This window comes from Lampetra planeri, chromosome 4 (assembly GCF_965212315.1).
Source record: "Lampetra planeri chromosome 4, kcLamPlan1.2.h2, whole genome shotgun sequence".
In the NCBI taxonomy this organism is placed as follows: Eukaryota; Metazoa; Chordata; class Hyperoartia; order Petromyzontiformes; family Petromyzontidae; genus Lampetra; species Lampetra planeri.
The window spans coordinates 1,866,340-1,893,583 of NC_136110.1; the positions used below are offsets into that span (position 1 = coordinate 1,866,340).

At 52.9% G+C, this 27,244-nt stretch overlaps 1 protein-coding gene across 1 annotated transcript in view; it reads right to left on the reverse strand.

Moving 5' to 3' along the window:
* LOC144717557 (alpha-2C adrenergic receptor-like) overlaps window positions 1–26,079 on the reverse strand; it is a 61,160-nt gene extending 35,081 nt beyond the window's left edge. The window contains exon 1 of the mRNA XM_078592965.1: window positions 25,693–26,079. The gene's annotated coding sequence lies outside the window, so the exon portion shown is untranslated. The remainder of the gene's footprint in view (window positions 1–25,692) is intronic.
* Between the last annotated feature and the right edge of the window lie 1,165 nt (window positions 26,080–27,244).

Sequence of the window (27,244 nt, forward strand, 5' to 3'; positions counted from 1 at the left end):
CCGCTCATCGCCACGCGCTGGCGGATCGCACCGAGGGCTCCGCTGATGAAGTATGGTCAAACAACGGTGGATTGGCTCAGGGCTGGCTGTGGTCATGCAGGAGATTTGTAGCCTCTCACCAACTGAGCATCCAACGATTTACTTCTGCCCAGCGATTTGAAGCAGTCACGAATCGGGCGTCGCGAATCAAATTTAAGAATTATTGTTTTTTAAAATATCTAGTTTATATTAGAGTTTTTTTTTAAGTCTCATTTATACGGTTCTGTTCGCTCAAGTAGCCTTAACGTAATTAATAGCACCTCGTTTGCATGTACATTGTATACATTCTAAATAATCGATTGTCACACACATCACCGTCAACACCCCCCCCCCCCTCGGCATTGGAGGCGCCCCCCCCCCCACGCCGCCCAGGGGCGAGTGAGCGGCCCGATCCTGCGCCGGGTCCCTGCGCACATTCGAGGCCCCGAACTCTGGCATCGGAATATCGGTGGCCTGCGCTCCTCGGCACGACGTTGCGTGCAGGACAGGGGGACGAGAGGGTTGCCTGGCGATTGATTGATAGGAAAGAGAGAGAGAGAGAAAACAGAGGGGGGGGGGGGGTGATAAATCTCGTGGTTATATTCTGCTCCGTGGGCATTTTTTTCCCGGCGCTGTAATTGCCGTGCGCTCATTTGCAGCATCGATCTGGGAAGGCGCCGTAATCCTCCTCGAGGTGCAAATCCGGCACCACCTGCTCCCGTCGAAACATCCTAATTTTCCTAATTTTCCTCATCCTCCATCTGCCTTCACAAGCGGGATGTTGCTCACGTGTTTTACACACGCGTGTGCGTTTTTTTAACTCGGGATGAGGAGAGTAAGGTGGCGTTTATGTGTAGCACAAAAAACAACAACCATGAGATTGATGCTTATCAGTATCTACCGAGGAAATCCGCACTGTGTCTCAGGAATTATTTTTCGGGAAAGTCCTGCCACATTGCGATGTTCGGGCAATTCCACTAACGAGTTATAATTGTTTTTTTATATTTGGGTATCGGCCACGTAATGATCTGGCAAAATCTGTGTCGCAAGACTCTTCGCCACCCAACACAGACAAACAATATTAAATTGTCACATGTTTAAAAGTGTTTAGCGCAAAAATAATTATTGTTTCAGCTAACCGGTAAGTTGAAGAACAATCTGCGATTGTAACATTGGCTTGCGAACACCCATGTGTTGAAAAGTGTTTGGCTTTTTGCGATAATTCTGGAGCACCCTGGGGAAAAAACCTACCACGAGGGTGGTGACAGCACTCACCACTGCCATCTTGTGACCCCCTCGCAGACCCAGGCCAGCAACACGTGGCAAGTACTGGGGCGGGTGGTGGGTGTGGAGGGGGGGCGGTGGTGGGGGCAGGAGGTGGCACACACCGCGGCACTAATGCGCCCTGATGGATGAAGAGCGCACGGGGCGGGTTTAGCAAAGACACAGCGGCCTGGCGCGCTCCGCTTCATAAACCACCACCACCACCACGTGCTGGTGTGTTGAGACTGTTGTGGGGAGCGGTGGCGCAGTGGTTAGCGCTACGCTGCGCTACGAACCAGGCGACCCGCGTTCGATGGCCCGCTCGCGGCCACCAACACCCAGTGACGATTATCTGAACCGGTCCTGGGCCTCCCCTAAGTCGACTCAGTCTCAATTGAGTACCTGGTGCGGTGTGTAAAAAAAAACATCGCCACTGGGGAGACAAAGGTGACTGGGCGTGGTGCTGGCCTTAATAGGTGCTCGCTAACAGCACTTGCCCCTACAGTCTGTGAAGGCTACACGGGGGATCTTTGATGAGACTATTGGGGCGAATGCTGTGAGAGAGCACCCATTCAGGCTGACAGTACACGAGAGGACATTGAACACTAGGACACAATCAGTATAGCCTTAACGGACTGATTGGGCAAGTGCTGTTAGCGAGCACCTATTAAGGCCAGCACCACGCCCAGTCACCGTTGTCTCCCCAAACTTCACAGACCCCACCAGCTACTCATTTAAGCACGATTCGACCTTGATGAGGCCCAGGGTCCCGGTTCAGATAATCGTCCACCGATTTTGGCTGCTCTGAGCCTGATACTCGGGTCCGCCGGGTTTGTAGCGCAACGCAACTTGCTCATTGTCGCTACACGACCGCTCCCCAAAACAGTCTCTTCAAGGTCTGGTGGAAAGCCATGCTGGGGGATTCGTGGTCTTTGCGCGCGAGCGAGCGAGCGCTCGAATGTGTTCCAATCGATGCTCAAAGTAGAACTTCCTCGCTAGATCGCGCGCGAGAGGCGTGATCTGTGTGGGAGGTTGGGGTGGTGCGGAGCGATTTGAGTGAACCGCGGGCCCAGTCGTTCGTGAGTCACGCCGCGTTCAATGTGAGAGAGCGAGGGAAAGAGAGAGGGAGGGAAAGAGAGAGGGAGGGAGAGCGCCTCCCTCTCTCCCTCGCGGTGATGCTCGCCATTAAGGCGTCGCCGTGGTCACAATTGCACGCTGCCACGCGGATATTTAGGATGATACAACTACAATAACGTGCTAATTTGAGACTTGTCTTTGTGAACGCAACCGGCTGTATATAAAAAACACAGTGGGTGATCAGTGATGACAATAGCTGGTGTATGCACGTATGTTGAACTTCTTTCGCACCGTACATAGTCATCCATGTTGATGATGATGATGATGACGCCGATGATTAATGACGATTGATGAAAATGAATGCAGCCCTAAGCAAGGGTCACACACACACACACACAATATGCATTGTAAATATCAATTCCTGAGCAGCTTGCGGCAGCTTCAGTTGAAGTGACCAATGTGAGAATCATCTCCGAGTGCTTTTACTCTGCTTGGGAGCTGGGGATCGGGAAATGCAAGGGGGTGTAGCTTCATTTGCAAGTTTGCCTCATCCCAAATACAGCAATGGGTTTATTTTAAAAAAAATATTTGATCGTAAATATGGATTACGGAGGTTCCAAGTGGCCCAGGGTTAACTGATACACGTTTCATTTATTGCGAATTGTTTCAGCAAGTACATTTACACCGGGGGTCTCGAGTGAACCCCGTTGATGACGCGTCCCTCCGTCACCAATGACTGCTGCAGAACGCCTTCATAATACAATTGGGGTTTTGCTTAAATTTGTATCAATCCCACTTCTGAGAATAAACAAAAGCAAATGTTTTGCCTGCCATGCCATGAACATTTCTCTGCAGCAAGCAGTGTGAGAGGGTGTGCTTCCGAGTGATGTGGGTGAAGCAAAGTTCACTTGAAGGGGCCTCAAAAGTAGTTCTCTGATATTGCCTTTCCATGGGAGCGTTCTCTTAATTTGTTAAGTTCCAGAATTAAACATTTCGCGTGTGGTTTTTTGTTGTTGTTGTTGACGGCAGACGCTGTGCGCAGGACACGCGAGGCAGTTGCACCATTGCATGGTTGAGGTCCACATTCATTCGTCGAGGTCGTAAACCGAACGAGCCGTGCAGTGCCGCCGTGTGCGCAGTTCTCGCAGCGATCTGCCGGGACTAAGTCCCGTGGACAATCATCCACAACGCGCGACACTGTGTGTCAGCATCGCGCGAACTCCGCTCATCCTCGCAGCAGGAGCGGATTTTGGCTGCTGAGCCATCGAACAAAGGCGGCGGGCACCGCATCACGCGGCGCTTTCAGATGCGCTTCTGCGGCCGTCTGGAACGCTCTTCCTCCCGATATTAGGAAGCCGCTGCAGCTATGCACGTTTAAGTCTAGATTGACAACTCATTGCTTTTTAACTGCTTTTCTTTAACTGCTTTGTCAGACAACTTTTGTGTTGGTTTGCTGTCCTTCCCCCGCACCTCCGATTAGCACGCTTGGCTACGTACGGTGCAAAAGAAGTTCACCAGTACAACATACATAGAGAGCCTGAGTTGCAGTGTGGGTTGTCACGAAGACCGCGATGGTGAAGCTTTGGCCCGCACCCAGAGGCCTCGTCCTGCGTGCGGACCCTGTCCATCCAGGCCCAGTGACGGCGTGGCGTGGTGAAGAAGCCACGTGGACAGACTGGCCGTCGGATCCACACTGAGTTTGCCCTCCATTCCTCCCGCCAGCCGCTCTGTGCCACGTCGTCAACGACCTGCTGCGTGTGACCCGGTGACGTAGAAGCAGTGTCTTACGCCAGCTGTTCGGACTGCTCGCTGCGAGAATTCCCAAGAGAATATTCTTACAGCAAGCGGTGTACGGGATCACAATTTGTCTCTCTCTATCTGCCGATGGGCAAATTGCAATACGTAATTGGGGTGAGGATAGAAAAAAAAGAGAGTCAAATAATTAAAATACAACCTCGTCGGCAGACCGTCGAAATCAGGCACAGGCTGCAGGGTAATAGGCCAATAGGATGATTAATAACGATGCCCGTGACCCTGCACTCAATCATTTAGCCATAACGAATGCTCCGGGACAAATAATCCTTGCACTCTGACCGAGACTCAGGTTAACAAGCAGTGATTATTGATCCGAGTCTGTTTATCCTCAAGCAAAGAAAAAACGTAATTCACGGGTCATATTGTTCTAGGCAAAATTGAAGTTGATTAACGAAAACCTGACTCTTTGGTTCTTTCGGTAAAGTCACGTAAAATTAAAATAAAATAAATCACGACGTTTCGGGCGCAACACAAGCGTCCGACATCAGGTGGGAAAGCACGGACGCTTGTGTTGCGCCCGAAACGTCGTGATTTATTTTATTTTATACCTACGTGACTTTACCGAAAGAACCAAAGAGTATGGATTCCTGCAGTCACGAACGCTTCAAAACATAACTGCAACCTGTATAAACAATGAATTAAACACATGACCTAAGCACCAGGAGGTCAGTGTCCTTGCTATCTGCTTAGAGGGCAGATTGACGCAATACCCAGGTCTGGGTTAGGGGTGGGTGAGCAGGGAGACTGCTGAGGTTACACAGCTGTAATGGGCACTGACTATGCACGAGAGGTGATGAAAATGTGGAGCCCGGATGGACAGAGTGAGAGACAGAGAGAAACATACACACCGCTAGAGAGAGACACAGTATAGAGAAACGTAGACACAGCTCGGAAAATAAAATAGGAAACACAAAGAGAGATGGAGAGTGACGCACCGTCATCGAGATTGACCCAGAGAAACGCAGGAACGCGAGAGAGACACAACGATGTACAGAGAGAGACACGGAGAAACGTCGACGCACACAGACACAGAGACGAAATAGAGAAACAGAGGGACGTAGCGAGGCACATGTAGAGAGAGAGACAGAATAACCCCTTGTACCACCCCCTCCACCCCAACTGAGACGCGTGAGGGTGCTGAAGATGCCGTGTGCTCAAGGCCCCGTGAATGTTAAGGGTGACCCTGGACTAGGTAAACCTTGATGCTATTTACATTTTCTTTGTTTGACGTTGCTGCTTTGGGACATAGGTGGTAACCGAGGTGGTGGTGGTGGTGGGTGTATTATTGTTGTTGTGTGACTTTTAAAATGGCGTGGGGAAAAAACACCACTTCGTTTTAAATTGACGGATCGCACAATACTTTCAGATTTCATTTGTAAACATAATTTCATCCGTTTGTGCATTTCCCATGGCTCTTCCCCATTGACAGAAATCGTGCATTTTATTGAAAAATGTTTTTTCTTTCTCTGTTTATAACGCCTTTTAAAGGCTCCCTTCATGGCCACTGACCTTATCGCTGCGATAATGTCGTGAGCGAGATATTTCTCCACAACCGTTTTCACCATCACCTCTCCAATTGTAAACAAAGAAAAACTCGGGTGTCGAGCTCCTTTACTCACAAACAACAACGCGCGCGCGCTTTGCCCGTGCGGGTGACAGCAGCAGCGACAGAGCCAGAGAGAGAAAGAGAGAGAAGATTGAATGCAGCGCACACAGAAGAAATATTAAACAGAGGCTGTTTAAAATCATGCTGCCCGTAAACCAACACGGGTACATCTGTAGATTTACGGGCAGGGACAGTGCAGCCATTTTACCAATCCACTGCTGGATAATGGAATTAAATCTATTAAACTATTTATTTTACCAGCTATGTAGCTCTTTTTCAGAAGCGACCTGCCCACGAATGGAGAGTTCAACGAAGTGGCTTATCACGTGGAAATGTATAGCAGGAGCCAGATACTCTCAAAGCGCATGTTCCTAAATGTGGAGGGGAAAAAAACAGGAGGACCCAGAGAAAAATTTACGCGACCATGGGGAGAACATGAAAACTCCAAATGTACAGGCGTCAGGGTCAGGCTCGAACCCGCAATCTCCTGTATACCAGGCGAGGTAGATAACATCTCGCCACCGTCGGGGGTTATTGTTTGTCCATACTCTTTGGTTCTTTCGGTAAAGTCACGTAGGTATAAAATAAAATAAATCACGACGTTTCGGGCGCAACACAAGCGTCCGTCCTGATGATGACGGACGTGTGTGTTTTATTTTACACCTACGTGACTTTACCGAAAGAACTAAAGAGTATGGATTCCTGCAGTCACGAAAGCTTCAAATCAATATTCGTCCATACTTCACCACGCTGGTCAGTGCGAGTGAGCCATGGCTACGAGCACAGAATGAGAAACGCATTCAAACGGCTTGGCAAATCCTCGCGATGGGATGGGGAGAAGGGCGAAAGGACGGCTCTGTGCTGTATTCGATCGGATTTTCGCTGTCGTTTAGCATAATCCACACGGGGAACACAAGTCCGATCGGTGGAGTTCTGCCGGTCCCGACATATATTTAGAAACAATGCTAAAGTCACCAGAGCGGTGCGTGAAGCACAGCTGCTTGAAACAATGATGAAGATGTGTTTTCCCCGTGTCTAATTGTTGTGATCGATCAGAGTTGTCAATGCCTTTGCTGGTTTTGAAGGGCAGGTGATCCTTCGTGAAACCTCAGGAGCTCTAGGATTTCTCACCTGCACGTGGCACCGGACTTCGTGAGTGAATCTGTTAACCTCGAATGACCCTAATTTACTTGATTACTTTCCTTGACTCTCTCAGGAAACAGCGCGGCCTTGTTTAATCATCATCATCATCATCATGATCCACAAACACGAAGGAGACATCGCAGCGATGATACACTCCTCCGCTACGACTGACGCCGTCGTCTGGCTTGGCCGCCTGAATGTGATATTGTAGTTGATGCTCTGCATCGACACCAGCTCTACAAAAGTGGAAGAGGATCATCATCGTAACAGACGTGTCTGCACCTTTAAAACATTTACTCAGTGCTGCGAGTCTGCTTGAAAAGTTCAATTTCATGCCAAGGTTCACAACCTTTTATTATTTTACGAACCATACTTCACAACGCTAGTCAGGCACAACTAGTTTGAATACTACTCACCGCTGATATTGGCTGTTGGGTCAGCAATTCAACTCGGGTCGCCGGGTTTAGGTGCAGTGCGCTCACCATTGCACCCTTCAGGTATACATATTCAATTAAAGTATAGTAAAAAAAAGTTATCACGATAAGAATTACATTTATCGATGAATGAATCATTAATTATAATTATATGCATTTTTTTTTCATTGGCATCGTCGCCGTCGATGATAATCTCTGTCCCACATGGACTGCCACCAAAGGATCTCGCGGTGACTACAGACCAGACCACATCGTCGTCATCATCATCATCATCACGCGCCCGATACTGGATCAACATTTGGCTGTTGGCGGCAGGACACGAGCAGAAGGATGTTGAAAGGACAACGCGAGATCTCACGCTTCGTTGTGAGCTATTAAAATCACTACTTGGTCGCTCTGCCACATGGCCATGAATCCCATGAGGCACCAGCTGCACAATTACATTACTCTGTGGTTACTATTGTCACCACCGTCAGTTGGGGAGGGAGGGCGTTGTAAACCACCGATTCGTAAAACCGAAATAATGAACGTGTGTTGTGTGTTTAAAAACAATTCTCGTTGACAAGATGAAATAAAAGCCACATTCTCTCGTTCTTGTTTAGAGTCTTTGGACAAAACCAAGGATCAGACGAGGCAAATCGAGGCACACAACAGAGACGCAGGAATAAGCCGCGGAGGCGATAACGCGGCACTGGACAGCAATAACGAGGGTATGGCAGAGAACGCGACCATTACATGAGGCAGCGAGGTTCCATTCCGTTTTTAATTAAATTAATGTTACGGGGCTTTGTTTGTGTGCAGCTTTCTCCAATTGTGCCGTTGGGAATGTGCTGTACATTTGGATGCTTTAGAAAATATTGCTTTTTGGAGAGAGAAAAAAACGCTCAAAAAAATAACCAAGGTCACGCTACGGTGGGCTGGCGTGCGTGGTGGCTTCGCGCTTGCTAGCAGAGGTCTACCATTCACTCCCAGCCATTCCCAACCACCTCTTCACTGCACCTCCTCGTCCTTTCCTCTCGTTCATCCGGCACCTCCTCACTCCACCTCCTCGCCGTCGTAAGAGAGGGCACAGGATGATGCGTGTGGCTGTTTGTCGGGCAGCTGGGTCGGCGTGGGATTTCATGAAAAAATTCCGGACTCTCTGCTTCTTCTTTACGACCGAACGAGGCGTAATTAAAGCCACAAGCAATGTATTATTGTTGCTTTTTGTTATTGTTGTTGTTATTATTCTTCTTCTTCTCACGCGGGATTACCCAGAACAGCCTCACCGAGGCTCTTTCAGGAGGGTCCTGCTAAAGTTTGCCCAATGTTGCTGCTCCGTGCAAATCCCAACCGAGTATTTTTTTACAGGTACATTTTCAGCATTGCGATGTTTAGCCAATACTTGTTACATTGTATTTGGTGGTTTGATTTAGCTATTTGCGAAACCCGCAGAGCCTGGACGGAATCCATGCAGAACAAGGGAGATAGCATACAAACTCCAAGACAAACATCCCCCACATAGCTTTTAACAGACTGGTGGGTCAAGTGGGGTTAGCGAGCACCTATTAAGGCCGGAACAGCGCATGGCAGGCGGTGTGGCCAGAACCACGGCTGGCCGCCTTCGTCTCCGCAATGCCGATGTCTACACACTGAAACCAGGCACTCATGTAAGGCCGAGTCGACCTAGGGGAGGCCCACCATCGCGTTCATAGCCGCAGTGCCCTGACCACTACGCCACTGCTCCCCGCTATACAAACTCGCCCGAATACCCGGCACCTCCGATTAGCACGAATGGCTACGTACGGTGCGAAAGAAGTTCAACATACAGTACATACATACAGTACATACATACAGGGAGAGAATATACAAACGCCGCAGAGAAAGGCGCCCCAATCGGGAATCGAACCCAGGGGTCCTTCTCGCCGTTAGAAACGGACGCTACCACCGCAACTGCCAATCGAATATTGATCATCGATCACAGTCGCCGCCGCCGCTGCTGCTGTTGTTGTTGCTGCTGCTAACGCAGCTGGCTGCTCATGCTGCTAACGCTGCTGCTGCTCATGCTGCTAACGCTGCTGCTGCTGCTAACGCTGATGTTGCTGCTGCTGATCCTGCTGCCAAGGCTGCTGATCCTGCTGCTAACGATGCTGCTGATCCTGCTGCTAACGATGCTGCTGCTCATGCTGCTAACGATGCTGCTGCTCATGCTGCTAACGATGCTGCTGATCCTGCTGCTAACGATGCTGCTGATCCTGCTGCTAACGATGCTGCTGATCCTGCTGCTAACGATGCTGCTGCTCATGCTGCTAACGATGCTGCTGATCCTGCTGCTAACGATGCTGCTGATCCTGCTGCTAACGCTGCTGCTGCTCATGCTGCTAACGATGCTGCTGATCCTGCTGCTAACGATGCTGCTGCTCATGCTGCTAACGATGCTGCTGATCCTGCTGCTAACGCTGCTGCTGATCCTGCTGCTAACGATGCTGCTGATCCTGCTGCTAACGATGCTGCTGCTCATGCTGCTAACGATGTTGCTGCTGCTCATGCAGCTGCCGCTCATGCTGCTGCCAACGCTGCTGGGAGCGTGCCTCCTCTGCGCGTGCCGTTAAGTTCGAGTCGCATCCGAGCCAGCGGAGCTGCGGCCGTTGTCAGGAGGGGCGATGAGCGCGCATTTAAAGCGCGGCGATGTTTCGAGTTGCTCGCAGAGCCCCCCACCCCGGGGTTGTTTATTTTATTTATTTTTAGAGGAACCCCGCCAGCTGGTAGTGTTTTTGCTGGACGCGCCGAGTGCGGTAGCGGGAAATTGACCAGGGAGCCGTGTCCCCTGGTTGGGTTCGTGAGGCCAGGGTCGGATGAAGTTAGTGCGGGGCCTGTAGCATGTGATGTTATAAAGGGGCTCTAAATAAAAAAAACATAAATATTAAAACAAAAAGGGTGGGTGGCCAACACCACACCCGCCGCCTTTGCTTCCGCGGTGGCGATGATTTTCCACACCACACCAGGTACTTATTTGAGGCTGAGTCGACCTAAGGGAGGCCCAGGACCGGTTCAGATAATATAATCGCTGTCAGTGGTGTTGGCCGTGAGCGGGAATCGAACCAGGGTTGTCAGGTTCGTAGCGCAGCGCCCTAAACGCTACACTACCGCTCCCACTACACACACGCCACACCTGGCATCCTCACCCAACACAGCGATCCCACTCCTCGCTGCCCATCTCAACAACTCCAAATGATACTCTACCCAGCACACACGGCTACACCTTCCAGAATGCTTCTCCGTGCGCGTGCCATTGTCCAACGAAGGCTTCAATTAGCGGCAGGCAAATGTGAAATGCATCCAGGGTTGCGTGTGCGAAAGCGATTTTTTTTTCTTTACTGAACATCTTTCCTGCCGCTCGCGTTTCTAAGGGAGCATCCATGGAGACGGACAGAGAGAGAGAGAGAGAACTCGACATGTAGCATCGACTTCACCCCCAGCTCCCCTGGTGGAATGTTCTGGGTTCACGCTGCAGGTGGCGTGATAGAAGAGGGTGTCAATTTCCCACGGATCGATGGAAATTCTTGCTCCAGACCCCTCCACCAACCCATCACGTCGAGTCCATCCGCACCCCCCCCCCCACCCATCATCGATGCTGCCACTCACGAGGTCGGCACGCGCGCGCGAACACGATCGCCACGTCGACGGTCGCGGCTAATGCTGTCAGCGAGCGCCTATTACGCCCGGCACCGCACGGCGCACGAGGGGCATATGGGGTGTGGATAAGGAACGTTCCAGGCAGCCTTTGTATCTCCCTCCCTCACCCCCCCCCCTCCCGCCCCTAGCACTGATGTTCTTAGGGTTTTTTTCGGTAAAGTCACGTAGGTAAAAAATAAAAATTAATAAAAGTTAAATACAAAATAAAATAAAAATCACGACGTTTCGGAGGCAACACGAGCTTCCGTCTTCAGGTGGGACCGTCACAGCACGATAGCTGTATAAAGTGAGAGAAATTCCAAGAACACAGTATTTGTATATATACTGGTTGAGGGTGGGAGGAGCCAAGGTAGGCCCTGAATATTATTTTTGTGAGGTTCGGTGCGGCTGAAGCACGCTGTTAGGAATGAGCCTTTGTTGTGTAAACTAGGTGCGGATGATGTAAAGGTGCGTGTGTGTGTACCGAAAAAACCTAAGAATATGAATCCTTGCAGTCACGAAAGCTTCAACCTAGCACTGATGTTTAAACATCGCGGCAGTAACTCATTCAAGGCCGAGTCAACTTAGGCGAGGCGAAGGGCATTTTTAGATATTTCGGCTGCTCCTAATGCCGTATCTGTGGTTGGCAATCTCAGCGGTGTGCACTTTTGGTTGCTCTGACAGAGCCATTATGAACCACTCATCTCGAGACACCAAAGCCCAGGGCTTGAACCCATGCCCTCGGCGGTGCGGGCTCGGTGTGCTACCTCGGCGTCTCGCCAGCAGCCGCCTCTAGACTCGCTCCGTCGCTGTGGACGTGCGCGCAAGATCGAGTCGCGCGCGTGCGACTTTTACACGCGCGTTTAGCATGGAGATAACCCGAGGGTTTCAATTCCCGAGCAAATTGCCGTTCTCATCTTGACTCTACTGCCCCCCCACCACCCCTCCCCTCCGGCCATCCATCCCCACGAACCCAGCTTACAATGAATGCCTCCTTCTGCTACTTCTGATTGAAGGCGCGCACAAAAGGGCCGCGCCGTCCACGAGTGATTTCCATGCAGCGCGCGGCCTGGATTATTTTCCTCCACGTACGTTGAAGCATTCGAATGCAATTGCTCCCGATACGCGAGAAACTGTGGGCGAGGGTTCGTCTCCGCGAGAAGAGGCGTGCGATATGCAACATGTCGCATGCGTGCGCGCGTGTGTCCATAAACCCAAGGCAATTATTGACGGACAAATGGAGATCAAAAAATGATGACACGAATAAAGGTGAACGAAATGAAGGCAGAGGATGCAAGCGCTTTTGTGTGCGTGTGTGTGCGCGCGTGAAACTGAATGTGACCGTGGCGAGGAGCGTCGCGATGTTCCCACACAGGAAGGATTTTTTTTCAATTCGACTTCAAATGGGTCAAAAAACGCGGACGCCCCACCGCGGTAAAATAATTTGGAACGAAAGGTGAAAAAGATCGCAGCGAAGCGCATCGAGCAAGCACGATGAGGCGTTAACACCGAGGGAGATGGAGCGGGAGTAGCTCACGGATCAGGGAACGAACGCTGATCAGAGAGACGCGGTTTTCACATTTAATAAAATTGGGGGGTGGAGGGGTTAAGTAACCGACGAGAAGCGGCGACAATCCAAGTGACGGAACAGCAGCCCAAGGAGGGAGCGTGCCCGAGAGGACGACCGACGCAAAGATGGAGCTATGAAGAAGGGCCATTGCGCGAAACGTTGCTGACGAGTGTGCTGAGTTTGTTTTGTTAATGGAGCGATTAGATCGGCCAGCCCACGTGCAGGAAGAAGGAAGATGGATTGTGGCGGTGTGCGAAGGCATTCATCTAGCAGTGGATAGACCATGGTTCATGAAGATGTACTTATGTATAATATGTACATGTGTAGTGTATATGTGTAGGGTATATCATTCCTCGTACCTCCGATTAGCACGGTTGGCTACGTACGGTGCGAAAGAAGTTCAACGTGCGTTGTATCCATGAGATAATTCAACTCCAAAATATATATTTTGTTAAACATTAACAACATTATTTTTGCGAAAACAAAATTTAAATTCAAAGCTAGAGCTTGTTTAACATGTAGGCAAACAATTACAGAGTAATTAGATTATATATATGCTAATTATTTCGCGTGCACAATGGATACATGGCATTGCCTACTCACGCACACATTAGGTTCATTACTTGAGCCACAAATTTTTTTTTAAGACAACGCAAAACAACAACATACCTAATTGTGAATATACAGCTTGGGCACAGGTGCTCGGTGGATAATTAAAAGCGTGGGGGGAACGGTGGCGCAGTGGTTAGCGCGCTGTGCTACGAACCCGGTCGCTCAGGATTGATCCCCGCTCACGGCCAACAACAGGGACGATTATCTCCGCCCGTCCTGGGCTTCCCCTAGGTCGACTCAGCCTCAAACGAGTACCTGGTGCGATGTGCAAACATCGCCACTGGGGAGACAAAGGCGGCCGGGCGTGGTGCTGCCCACCCACCCCCTCGTGCGCCGAGACAGCCTTCAGAGGTGCTCGCTAACAGCACTTGTCCCAACAGTTCAAGGCTACACGGACCATCTCAGTCGTAGGATCGCAAGGATATCGCTGCGGATTTTGGAAGAGCTTCATCCACCAGTGGACTAAACCACGGCCGATGGCTATAGGCCCTATGCCACGGGATGAATGACTGAGCGAGCCCTGTTCACGCGATGGGTTAGGCGAGCCAGACGTTGCTGCGCAGCCGCGTTGGTTATCGCCGTGGCTAAATCCCAGGCAGCAATCTCTCATCATTGTCACGGTAAATCAGAGGCCGCCTCTCAGCGGCCGCCGCCTAAGTATTGAGCTGATAAAGAAAATACTCCATCATTATCCCACTCCTCCACTCCTTCTCTTCCTCCTCTTGTTCATTCTCCTTATACCAAAAAGCTCCGCTCATTACCCCACCCCACCCCACCCACCCTCTCCCTCAATCACAGCACAAAACACCAGGGCTTTTGCCGAAATCAAATAAGAGGAAGGGGTGGGAGGGGTGAGCGGCTTGACAGGTGATTATTTTCATGGGCCCGTTGCAAACTTGCCCTCGATGCTGCTTAATGAGCGGCCAAGTCGAGCTGACAGCTTTTTTTTATCCTAATGCGCCCCTCGGCCGCGTGATCAAAGTTCCGCGGGAGGAGAGGGGAGGGAGGAGAGAGGAGGGAGGAGAGGGGAGGGGAGGGAGGAAGGAGAGGAGGGAGGAGAGGGGAGGGGACGGAGGGATGGAGGAGAGGGGAGGGAGGGAGGAGAGGGGAGGGAGGAGAGGGGAGGGAGGAAGGAGGGGAGGGAGGAGAGAGGAGGGAGGAGAGGGGAGGGGAGGGAGGAAGGAGAGGAGGGAGGAGATGGGAGGGGACGGAGGGATGGAGGAGAGGGGAGGGAGTAGATGGGAGGGTGAGGGGAGGGAGGAGAGGGGAGGGAGGAGAGGGGAGGGAGGGGAGGGGAGGGATGGAGGAGAGGGGAGGGAGGATAGGGGAGGGAGGGATGGAGGAGAGGGGAGGGAAGGGAGGGAGGGAGGAGAGGGGAGGGCGCCAGGGTCGGCACGCCACTGCTCGCCGGGCGCTGTTCCTTGGGTGGAGGCCACCGGCGTGGCTGCTACTATTAAAAACTATCAACTATTTTTTTTCCCCACTGAGCTATGTAGTTCCTTTTCAGAAGCGCCCTGGCCACAAATGATAGCTCAACGAAGTGGCTCATCGTATGGACATTGATCGCAGCCAAATACACGAAACGCACGTTTCTAAAATGTGGAGGGAATTCCGCGAAGGACGCGGGAGAAAAATCAACGCGACCACGGCGATGTCACCCACGACCTCCTGTGTACCAGGCGAAGTAGTTAACATCTCGCCATCACGGCGCTGCGACCGATTGTGCATGCGGTGGAGTCTTGCACAGAGGCCTACGGGGCTGAAGGGGATCTCCGTTTTTGCCCCCCCCACATTTAGAAACATGCATTTAGATTATTTAGTCGCCATACATTTCCGCATGAAATAGCCACTTTGTTAAGTTATCATTTGCGGCCAGGTCGCTTCTGGGAAGAAAAAAAGTTAATTGCTCAGTGGGCTTTACCGGGTAAGATAAAACATAGTTTCGTTTTATTTGTATATTTTGAACGTGATTTGTTTACCTTTCCTATACTTTGCACTCCGATGGTGTTTTTGGACTGTTTAATTGCAATAACGTTCTGACACGCCCCGACTGCACATCTGTGATTCCTCCAGTATAATAATATATTATAATTTACTACTATAATGAGCCAAGAATGTCTGTGTGTCCCGCGCGTGACATCACTCCACGTCGGCCAGCCCCCCTCATTAATTTTCATGACCAGGTGACGTCCTCCACACGGAGCCCCCTTCCTCAATAATCATGAGCGGGTGACGTCACTCCACATCGAACAGCCCCCCTTATTAATAATCATTATAAATTGACGTCTTCCAAATGGACACCCCCACCTCATTAATAATAATTAGCGGGTGACGTCACTCCACATGGGGGGGAGAGGCGCCTCCTCCCCCCTTCTTGGCGTCAACTCACAACCCTCACTACAAAGGCAGAACCCTCACGTCACGCGAACTCCGTAACGCTGTTGAGACATTGAAGTAAAAAGGACGTCATGATGAACAAGGGATTACAACCTTTAAATTAAAGAGGTCTGTGTCACCGCGGCCTTACAAATTGTACACGAATTGATGCAATGCACATTTAGTGGCGGTCTGCTTTTCGCTTGCAAGTTTCACATTTACTGAAATACACCCGTCCTTGGACGGGCAAAAGGCTCGTATATTATAAATACTCTTATTCTGACAGTCCTTGCACCAGGGTCCATGCCAATCATGCTATGTGTAAGTATAGCGGTCTCCATGTAAGTCATCAATTATCGCTCAAAGTCGGGGCGGGGAGTATGGGGTTTCTGGGGGGTTGGAGCACGTCGCGATCCCCGTCTTCTGTACGAACCCATGCAGAATCCACCGGGACAATCCGTTGGTGGCACAGACAGAGAGCCGCCAAACTCGACCGTGGCAATCATCATAGGCATGGCCCGCTGGCCACTGGGGGCCCCGGTGACCTTTAGTGCGGGCCCCCGACAATACACAAAATGCAAAAACACCAAACCCACATAATCATCATCATCGTGCTGCTGTCAACCCCCCCCCCCCCCCCCCCATGGGTTTAAAATGTGTGGCGGTCCTCACCCACCGATGATGTCTTATCGGCGAAAGTGCCTGCCCCCCCCTCTCTCTGAACACGAGTGATGGGCACTGCTGTAGGGGTGGACTCGTGGCACCCCCGGCCGCACACCACGTGGAGGGAAGAGCACCGTGGAAAAGCGGCGGACCCCAAGAATCAGAAAATTTATGACTGGGATGGAATCCGATGAGCTATGAAGCTCTTTGTTTCCCCATACATGTCCAGCTGGGGTTCGGGACACAAGGTTACAAACAGACGCGGGCAGCCCGCCCACCCGCCCTTCAAAGACAAAGATCCCCCGTATAGCCTAAACAGACTGTTGTGGCAAGTGCTGCTAGCGAGCACCTATGAAGGCCAGCACGGCACACGAGGGGATGGGTGGCCAACACCACGGCCAACCGCCTTTGTCTCCCTCGTGGAGATGTTTACACATCGCACCAGGTACTGATTTGAGGCTGACTTGGCCTAGGGGAGGCCCGGGACCGGTTCAGATAATCGTCACCGGTGTTGGCCGTGAGCAGGAATCGTAGCGCAGCGCGATAACCGCTACACTACCGCTCCCCACCTTCTCGCACACACACGTACACACACACTTACACACGTGTAGGGGTGTTAGAGAGAGAGCCCGTTATGCATGGCAGCCTATGGTAAACAAACACAGTAGGCGGGGCTACATGTGTGCACAAGCAGGTGCCCTCTGCGACGTCCGCGCCAGACACCCTGGGGGGTCGATTCGGTCATTATGATCCCCCGGGGCCCCACCCCTCAGGGAGGGGTTGGGTATAAAAGGGGAATGTATCGAAGGGCTCGGGAGTGTTGTGTTAGCTAAGAAGAGAAGAGGAAGACGTCCTAGATAGAGCCCTGGTCTCCCCCTGGCACGCCGTCCTTATCAGGACCGCGCAGGCTCGAGCCAGTGGCGTGGTACCAGAGCCAGAGCCAGTGCTGGTCTGGACTCTGGGTACCGGGCCCGACTGACCAGTGTCGGGCCAAGATAGCCTCCCCTAGCCCATTAGAGGAGGACTCAGAGGCAGGCTAGGGTTAGCCTAGAGGTGTGTCCTCAGATAGACGGGTGAGGGGGCCGATACCCCCTCAGTGTGTATGTCACAACGTGTGGTGTTAAATAAACAAGTGTGCCTCCAACTCCGGTGTGAACGAGTCATAAGCGTTACTACATCTGGCGTCAGAAGTGAAACAAAGTACGAACATGGATACACGCCGGACGACTCGAGTCGGAGTACCAGGGGCGGAGGACACCGCTGCAGTTGGAGAGCCCGAGATGGCTGAAGATGCCATCGAGCAGCCGGGGCTGGGTGCATCCACGCCACAGCAGCTGGAGGAAGGGGAGCCATCGACGGAGGGGCTGAGACAGGCGCACGCGAAGCTGGCCGAGCTGCTGTACGCCGCAGCCGCCATGCTCGATAACATCACGCGGCTGGGGGCTGCGGGACCGCCACGAGGCGACAGCAGCCAACGACCACAGCGCCTTCCCGCCATTTCAACGGAGCAACATTTTGAATCTCCCGCCATCGCCGCAGCTGCTGTTGAGGGCGTGGCCGCTCTAAGCATCGCGTCCAACGGCGGGAGTACAGTACCTGCCGCGTCACCACGGGTGCGACCGGCGATGCCATCGCTGCTTCGGGCCGACGCTGAGTCGAGTGAGGGAGACGAGGGAGCGCGATCGTCCTCTGCAGCCGCTGCCTTACATCAGCGACTGCCGCCGCTCAAAGAATTTGTGGGCGAGGAGGGCGACTGGGGCGGCTTCCAGCGGCGCTTCCTCGCTCACCAGGAGATGGCACAGTGGACAGACGCCGAGGCTCTCCGAGCACTGCCAGCACTCCTCGACAGCGACGCCCTCGCCACACTAACATCGGCAGCGAAGGAGAGGCGTTCCACGCTGCGGAAGGCGATGCAAGTGCTGTCCGCTGTGTATGGGCCACCATCGGACTGTCGTCAACTCTTTTACGATCGCCAGCGGGGGGCGAAGGAGTCGCCCCTGGCGTACCGTACGAGCCTCCTGGCGCTGGCGAAGGAAGCCTTTCCACGAATGGACGACGAAGGGATCGACGCCATGGTGACAGAGAAGATACTTTTGCTGGCGGACGACTTAGACATCGTCATTGTCGCACAGGACGATGCAGAAATGCGCTCCCTCCAAGCGGCCCGTCTCCTCCACGCAAACCTGTCCTCTCAACGACGGAAGGCCAGCAAGGCGGCGAGCGGGCGCGCCGTCGCTGCGGCCACCCTCCCGGCGGAAGAGGTTTGCGCCGTCAACCATCGACGGCAGCACGGAGCGGGAGCGCGGGAGGACCGGGCCGGTTCGAGCCATCTACAACGTCCATCGTCGCCACCAGCGCTTCCACGCTGCTACAACTGCGGCATCCGGGGCCACGTCGCCTCGGGGTGCCGCTCTCCTCGGCAGCGCGGGACGACGCCTCAACGGGACGCTGGCCCTCGTCACAAGCTCCACCATCATAATCCGGCGAGTCGCGGCACCCCTCACGTTTGGCCCACGCACACGCCCGTCGCACACTCAAACACCGCAGCGAAGGGGGGGCCAATATCGCGTACCATGGCACCAACACGCACCGCTCTGGGTACTCACATTGAACCCAGCCAGTGGTCCGTGTTGGCCCATCGGGTTGTAGCCGCGTCGTCGGGGTCGTCGGCCGTTGTGGGTCACATCGATGGGGTGGAGGTGCGCATCCTGGTCGATACAGGAGCATCGGCGACCATTATTTCGGAGTTGATTTATAACATTCTCCCTGTCCAGAGCCGTCCTTTGATGCCTGTTAATGTGCCATTCTTTGCTGCTAACGGGGGTTCACTTGGCATCATCGGACAGATTCGAGCCCAAATTTGTGTCGGGGATATTAAATTATCTGGGCCGATTTTTGTTTCCTCCTCGCTGGCGGTTCCGTGCCTGCTGGGGACGGATTTCCTGGCCAAAATGCCGATTAGGATATTAATCGACCAGGGATGCATTGAGCTCCCATCGGGCCGACGCATGGCGTTTCTGCCATTCCCCGCTACGAGCCGGACGGCGTTCGCGACGGTGCCGGCGTTCGTAGATAGAACGGTGCGCGTTCCTCCGGGGGCGCAAATGTTAATTCCTTTGAAACTTCGGCGGCCCTTCGCTAAGGGCATTGGGGCTCAAGGGGTTCTGCTGGGACCGTCTAGGGCCGGGGTCAGTGGACCTAATTTACTCCCGGCCCAGACCATAGTGAGAGGGGAAGGAGAACCCTTCATCGCGGTCCTCAATGTGGGCTCGCAGACGGTGGTGGTCCCACAGGGGACCGTGCTTGCTCACGCAACGCCGGTGCCCTGTGAGGAACCCGTCGCGAGTCATGTCGGCGCTGTCCCTGCACCGCGACCACATTCGGACAGCGATGAAGGGTGGCTCGAGGCGCTTTGCGCGGGATCGACGGACCTGTCAAATTTAGAGCGCCAACGTCTTAAGACACTACTGAGGGAATTTTCCGACGTTTTCAGTCGGGATAAATACGATTTGGGCTGCACTCATCTGCTGCGTCACCATATTGATACGGGTGACAGCGCGCCAATACGCCAGAATCCTTTTCGGTTGAGTCCCGCCGAAAAGGACCATGTCAAATCGGCTGTTGATGACATGCTAGCCGCCGACATCATTTCTCCCTCCAACAGCCCTTGGGGAGCGCCGATCGTCCTGGTTAAGAAGCAGGACGGTTCGTTGCGGTTTTGCGTTGACTTTCGGCGCCTTAATAAAATTACGGTTGCCGACGCATACCCGCTCCCACGGATGGACGAATCGCTTGACGCCTTGGCGGGAGCGCGATTCTTCTCCACATTGGACTTACTTTCGGGATTCTGGCAGCTTCCTCTGGACGATGATTCAAAGCCTAAAACTGCTTTCCGTACTCCGCACGGCCTGTTTCAATTCAACCGGTTGCCGATGGGCTTACACTCAGCGCCGGCAACTTTCCAGCGGTTGATGGAATTGGTTTTGGCTGGATTGCAATGGGAGTCGTGCCTGATTTATTTGGATGACGTCATTGTCTTTGGCAAAACTTTTGAGGAACATCTCCAGAGGTTGCGGGCAGTTTTCCTAAAGATGCGGGCTGCTAATTTGAAATTTAAGCCCCAAAAATGCCATTTGTTACGCGAGTCGGTGCGTTATTTGGGGCACATCGTGGGGCGCTCAGGTATTTCTACCGATCCCGCCAAAACGCAGTGTGTTAGCTCCTGGCCGACTCCCACCTCAGTGGGAGAGGTTAGGAGTTTCATTGGGTTTGCGTCGTATTATAGACGCTTCGTCGCTAATTTTGCGACTATCGCCAAACCCCTACATGCTTTAACATCTAAAGGGGTTCGGTTCTGCTGGGGTCAGGAGGAGGAAGCTGCTTTTTGCTCCCTTCGGGATGCTTTGGTAAACGCTCCCCCCCTGATTTACCCTGATTTTTCAAAACCGTTTTTGCTCGACACCGATGCGAGCAACACGGGTATTGGGGGCGTGCTCTCCCAGGTGGTTGACGGCGTGGAACGTGTGGTTGCGTACGGCAGTCGGGTGTTGTCTCCAGCGGAGCAACGATATTGTGTCACCCGTAGGGAACTGTTGGCAATTGTCCATTTCGTCCAACAGTATCGCCCATATCTGTACGGTCGGCATTTCACCGTCCGCACAGATCATGCGGCACTGCAGTACGCCCTGAGGGTTCAACAGCCATCGGGACAATTGTCCCGATGGTTGGAGGTCCTCCAGGATTACGATTTCCAAACCACATACCGTAAGGGCGTTCGCCACACCAACGCGGACGCTCTGTCACGCTTGCCAACCGCCTCCGAGTGTGCATGCCTCCTGGGGTCTGGACGTTGCAGGCCTCCAGGGGACACATCGGTACCTGTCTTGGCGGCCGCCAACGACGACGATGCACTGGTTCCTAATTCGATCGAACAACAGGGCAAAGATTCCCTGTTGGGGTTGCCCGTCATTGAATGGGGGCGCCTCCAGATGGAGGATGTCTCCCTCCTCGGGTGGCGACGTCGCGTTGGCGGTGCGGGGGGGGGGAAAAGAGGTGGTTCCGACGCATGGGAAATGTGCCAAGGTCTGCTGATGCATTGGGACGGGAAGTCACGTCGACATCGGCTGGTGGTCCCTACTGGGTTGCGGGGTAGGGTGGTATGGGCCGCTCATGAGCGCCTCCTACACCTGGGGACCCAAAAGACTCTCGCCTTGTTGCAACTTGATTTTTATTGGCCTGGCATGACGAGGGATGTTGGGGATTTGTTGGGATCATGCCCTCAATGTGCACAACGCAAACCGCCGGCACGGGAGTCTAACCCGCCTTTGCAATCGATCAAGGTGTCCAGGATAAACGAGCTGGTCGCTCTGGACATTTTGGGACCATTCCCCGCCACCCCCAGGGGGAATAGATATTTGTTGACTGGTGTCGAGTATTTTACACGCTGGCCTATGGCCTGGCCTCTGGCCAACCAGTCGGCAGCAGCCATCGTGGAGGCCTTTGTTCAGGGTTATGTCCTGGACAAGGGTGCTCCGGAGAGGTTGCTGACCGACCAGGGCAGGAATTTTTCCGGTAAACTACTCCGACAAGTCTGCGATCTCCTGGGCACAAAGAAAATTCGGACCTCCCCATATCACCCACAAACTGACGGGATGGTCGAACGTTTGCATCGCACCATCTCGTCCATGTTATCACAACAAGTTTCGGACTCGCAAACGGATTGGGACCTACAAATTCAGGGGGTCTTGGCGGCGTACCGGATGGCACCCCATGCAGCTACGGGGTTTTCTCCCTTTTACCTCATGTACGGCCGAGAACCAGACCCGCCTGTTCGTGCCCAGTTGCGGATCCCCGTGCCGCAGGGAAAAACTAATCTGGCTGACCATGTTAAATTTAATCTGGACAAATTGACCGAGGCACGGGATGCTGCAATGCAAAACTCTGACCTCCGTCAGAAGGCGAATGAGCGCCTCAGATTGAGTCGAGCGCACATACTGCAGTGGAAGCCGGGGGACAAGGCATGGTTGCACTGCCCCCAGGTGCCACTGGCGACCTCCTCTAAACTGGTGCGGCCGTGGCGGGGCCCTGTGGAAGTGGTGGAGGTGTTACGTCCGCAGTGCGTGCGCATAAAGTGGGGGAAGCGGAGATGGTTCGTGCACCCCTCTAGGTTAAAACCCTTCGCGGCGGTACACAATCCCACTTCACACGCGCGTGGCCAAACGTGTGGGGGGGTCGGCCGACTCGCTGGGTCCGTCTCCGTCGCTCTCACCTAATGCCTTGCCGGCTGTGCCACCTTCAGGAGCATCAGGAGTGACGGGCTCACGCCCGATCACCCCGCCTGCGGATGCCAAGGGTCACGCGGAGTCGGATGAATGCTCACCCCAAGACGGACATTCGCCACCTGATGGTCCGCCACGCGGGGTTACCCCGTGTGAGGGGCCCGCTGCAAGGACGCGCGCTAAAATGCGCAAACTGTTGTGAGGCCGGCAAAATGTGTACATAGCTGTTGTGTTTATTGGGTGTTGTGTGGGTGGTGTGTTCCTCGCTCCTCGGATGTACATATGTTGGGTTCACCGTGTGTTGTGTGTGCGTGGTGGGTTCCCTGCTGATTGTATATAGGCTGTTTTTTTTACGGAATTCGTATTTATTCGGGGGGGGTGCGACGGGTTGTTTCTCACCTTGCTGTTGCGTTCTTGTTCTGGTTCCTGTTATTGTTCAAAAATAGTGAGGCACACGCGCGGTCAGGGGGTGAAGGCACCTTTATTGTCAAATTTTTGTATGTTGGCAGCCGGGACGGCTGCATGCTATGCGGGGGGGAGTGATGTAGGGGTGTTAGAGAGAGAGCCCGTTATGCATGGCAGCCTATGGTAAACAAACACAGTAGGCGGGGCTACATGTGTGCACAAGCAGGTGCCCTCTGCGACGTCCGCGCCAGACACCCTGGGGGGTCGATTCGGTCATTATGATCCCCCGGGGCCCCACCCCTCAGGGAGGGGTTGGGTATAAAAGGGGAATGTATCGAAGGGCTCGGGAGTGTTGTGTTAGCTAAGAAGAGAAGAGGAAGACGTCCTAGATAGAGCCCTGGTCTCCCCCTGGCACGCCGTCCTTATCAGGACCGCGCAGGCTCGAGCCAGTGGCGTGGTACCAGAGCCAGAGCCAGTGCTGGTCTGGACTCTGGGTACCGGGCCCGACTGACCAGTGTCGGGCCAAGATAGCCTCCCCTAGCCCATTAGAGGAGGACTCAGAGGCAGGCTAGGGTTAGCCTAGAGGTGTGTCCTCAGATAGACGGGTGAGGGGGCCGATACCCCCTCAGTGTGTATGTCACAACGTGTGGTGTTAAATAAACAAGTGTGCCTCCAACTCCGGTGTGAACGAGTCATAAGCGTTACTACACACGTACACACGTACACACACACACAGTGCCCAAATGCAGCCACGGCAATTGAGCTCGATAGCGACCAGTCCATGACCTTTAGCAGGCTGGCTGAGAGCGAGTTGATCATTAACACAATGTGAAATACATATTTATTTATTATCACCCCACAATTGCCACGACATAATGTGCTCCGCTCACCTCGCCATGATGTGTGATAATAAGGCCTCCCCCCTCCCCCCATATAGATGCAGTAAGAATCTAACACTGATGCCACGTGTAGACCCTGGAAAAGTCTCAACTTGTAGACACTTTTTTCAGGAGGGCCCTGCTGCATGTCGCATTGTTTGGCCGAATTCAAGGTACGGGTAGCACTACAGCCTGGGTTGTGTGGATGTGCTGAATAGCCTCAGTGCCTAAAGAATCTCCGACCAAGAGGTGGAGCGAAACGTCGGACATCGTGCCGCAAAGCATGCGATAACAACCTGCAAAACACACCGGGTGACAATGAATCCAGATCAATGTCTAAGTGCCCTCATGTGGAAGGAGGCCATAGAACGGGGAGAAAACGAACCACAAATGCGAAGTGGTCGCACTCAATAACTCCGCACACACGGATTCAAGAATCCATTGTTGTACTGCCACGTCGCAGCCGAAGCCTACATAGTATTCTCAGGGAGTCCCTTCCAAGTGTAATGACTCCGACGACAATACTATAAGAAGAGCCACTATTTATTAGTTACACCATAATGAACCCTACTATGGATTACACAAATATCCATTAAGGCTGCATATGGCTTGGGGTCATTTTTCAATCATTACACAAGCACTAAGAAGCCTCGAAATACTGCTTAGTTTCTGCGATCCACCAATATCAAATTCAATACTCAAGATTTGTGGCCACGTATGATAAGTAGGATTTCGGGGATTTGCGACCCATTTGAATTGCACCGGAATGTCACTTGAGGCGCGCGCGCGTGCGTCTGCCAAAAGCGTCGCTTCCTATTGTTGGGCTCTTCAGGCCCAAGGGAGGGTTGGGAGAGGCAAGGGCAAGGCACAGATGTGTGCGGCTTCTGCAAAAGGGTTCACCGTACCTGCTCAGAGCGTCTGGTATTCCCAGGCCACTGGCGAGCTCGCGCACACACACACACACCAGACGCTCTGTAATGGGCGCACACACCCAGCCGCTCGGCTTGTACTGGGATCATTCAGGGTCCTGGTGTCTTTGTAGATACACACAGTGTGTATCGATGGATTGTTTGCTGCAAGCGGCTTGGTGGGATGGTGGGGCATTCATCCAGCAGTGGATTGACCATGGTTGATGATGATCCCACGCTCACAAGCCAGGGGAATCTGCCGTGGTCCTTACTGTGGTATCCGCCCACACACTTAAACGCTCGTTACTGGGAAAACTAGTCGGGCAAACATCCCGGTGAAGAGCAAAGTCTCTCGACTCAGCGAGGCTTCTGCTGGATAGATTAAAACGCATCTACTGGCTGATTAAAAACACATTCCTGCGGAGGGAGCTGGTAGGAACGTTGGGTTGCTCGGTCAATGGCCAGAGTCAACGGCGGCGTGGTGTATTCCGCAAATATGCCCGACTGTGACGGCGGGCACAAGCCGGCGTGAGTAGGTTAAACGTTGAGTTTTATAAGGGCACCACGGGGTGACCAGCCCCCTCCACACCCAGCCCTACCCTCACCACCCAGCCCCTCCCCACCCAGCCCTTCCATGCACGACGGACACAATAATCCCCTGTGGGCTGGTGTAACCAGGAGGTTCCTACCAGTACAATCCCCTGTGGGCTGGTGGAACTAGTGGGTTCCTACAAGTATGAGCTCGCAATTCCCAGCTGCGTAACTCTGTGCTCCCAACTACACAGGCGAAGAGAAGCACGCGGCGGAACTGAACGCACCTGCCCGTTGTACTGAAACAATGGTCTTGGTCGTTTCTTAAATCCCTCCTCCGCCTGTGACCACCCAGCAGTATGAGGGCACACCACAGTGCTCGTGCGGTGGGGGATAGTGTGTGGCTAATATCCCACCTCTTCAAGGGCGTCTGGCACTCGTGGAAGAGTAGACCAAAATACCTTGAGCATAGATGGGGGTGTTTGGCAAGCAACTGCAGGGCCGCGCCCTTTCCCCTTCCCGCAGTCGACGAGGCAGACTCCCAGGCTCCTGTGTTCGCCATGGGCCCCTTGCTCCTCGTAGATGCCCTCTGACCCTCTCCTCCCCCCTCTCATCCCGGCTGTGCATCGGGGGTCGTTGGTGGTAGTGTTGTTGATGTTGTTGGTGGTGGTGGTGCTGTTGGTGGTGGTAGTGTTGGTGGTGGTAGTGTTGGTGGTGGTGACAGTGTTGTTGGTGGTGGTGACAGTGTTGTTGGTGGTGGTGACAGTGTTGTTGGTGGTGGTGACAGTGTTGTTGGTGGTGGTGAGTGTTGTTGGTGGTGGTGGTGGTAGTGTTGTTGGTGGTGTTGGTAGTGTTGGTGGTGGTGTTGGTGGTGGTGTGTGGGCCCAGATTTCCTCGTCTGTTTCTCGCTAAGCCAGCCCTAACTCTTCCCGACGAGATTCAAAATAATTCAAAACCGGTCCAGGGTTCTTGCTTGGCTCCAACAGCTGTTGCTGCATCATGCTGTCGGTGTGCAAGGCCCAATACAACGATGAACTAAAACGTGTTTATTTACGTGTAGAGACAGAATTGAATTGTAGAGTTTTTTTTATCCCGATGTAGTTATTGATCATTGTTGTGACTTGTGAGGCATCTTGGGATGTGATTGCATTTAAATGACAATTGTTGTTGCAATATATCACCACGCACCACAAGAGACATACATTAAAATATATATAAACTCTATTGGGTATGTAATTAACGGCACGCGTGGATGGCGTGCGATGTTATTCCTCGACAGTTCCGTCGTATTTATTTCAACTCCCGTGATGGTTACGAGGCGCCAGCACAGGACAATGGATTCAGGGCGAGGATGTATTTGGTCCACTCAGGAGTGAGTTCGTTTGCAGGTTGGATTCGTCCGTGGAGTTCTGAGTGTTATGCCCTCCCCCCCTCTCGTTTGCGTGGTGGACTTTCGCTTTGTCCAATTCACCTCCCACGTGATGTGAATTGGACAAGCGTCCCACTGCAGTAGGATCCTCCTGAAAACCCACAAAAAACATTACCTTGAGACTCGGAAAAGCCTTTCTTGGATAAATAAAATATCAAAGGCTACCACATCGGTTATTAGTTGACACTTTGTGTGCTTTGGTTGATTGCAAAAATAATAATCTTGTTGAAGGGGATCAGGTTTTTATTATTATTAAAGCCAGCTAACAATCGGATTATGATTTTTAATAAGCTGACTCAGGGTCTACGTGCTATTCCGGTAAGATGCACTCTGCCAATCACCCTGTCGTGACAATGAAACGACAAGGATCACTGGGCGAGCATTGCTGATCTCTGCGTTGTACTTATACCGCGTCAATGCAATTACTCACGCGGACTGAATTACCCCAATTACACAGCGTGGGGGTGCGAGGAGGAGGAGGAGGGGTGGGTGGGTGGAGGAAGAGAGAACGAATGGAGTGGTGGAGCCAGCGTGCTTCTGCTACTGCCAAGGACACGAAACGCGTGTGGTCTTCGGTGTAGCAG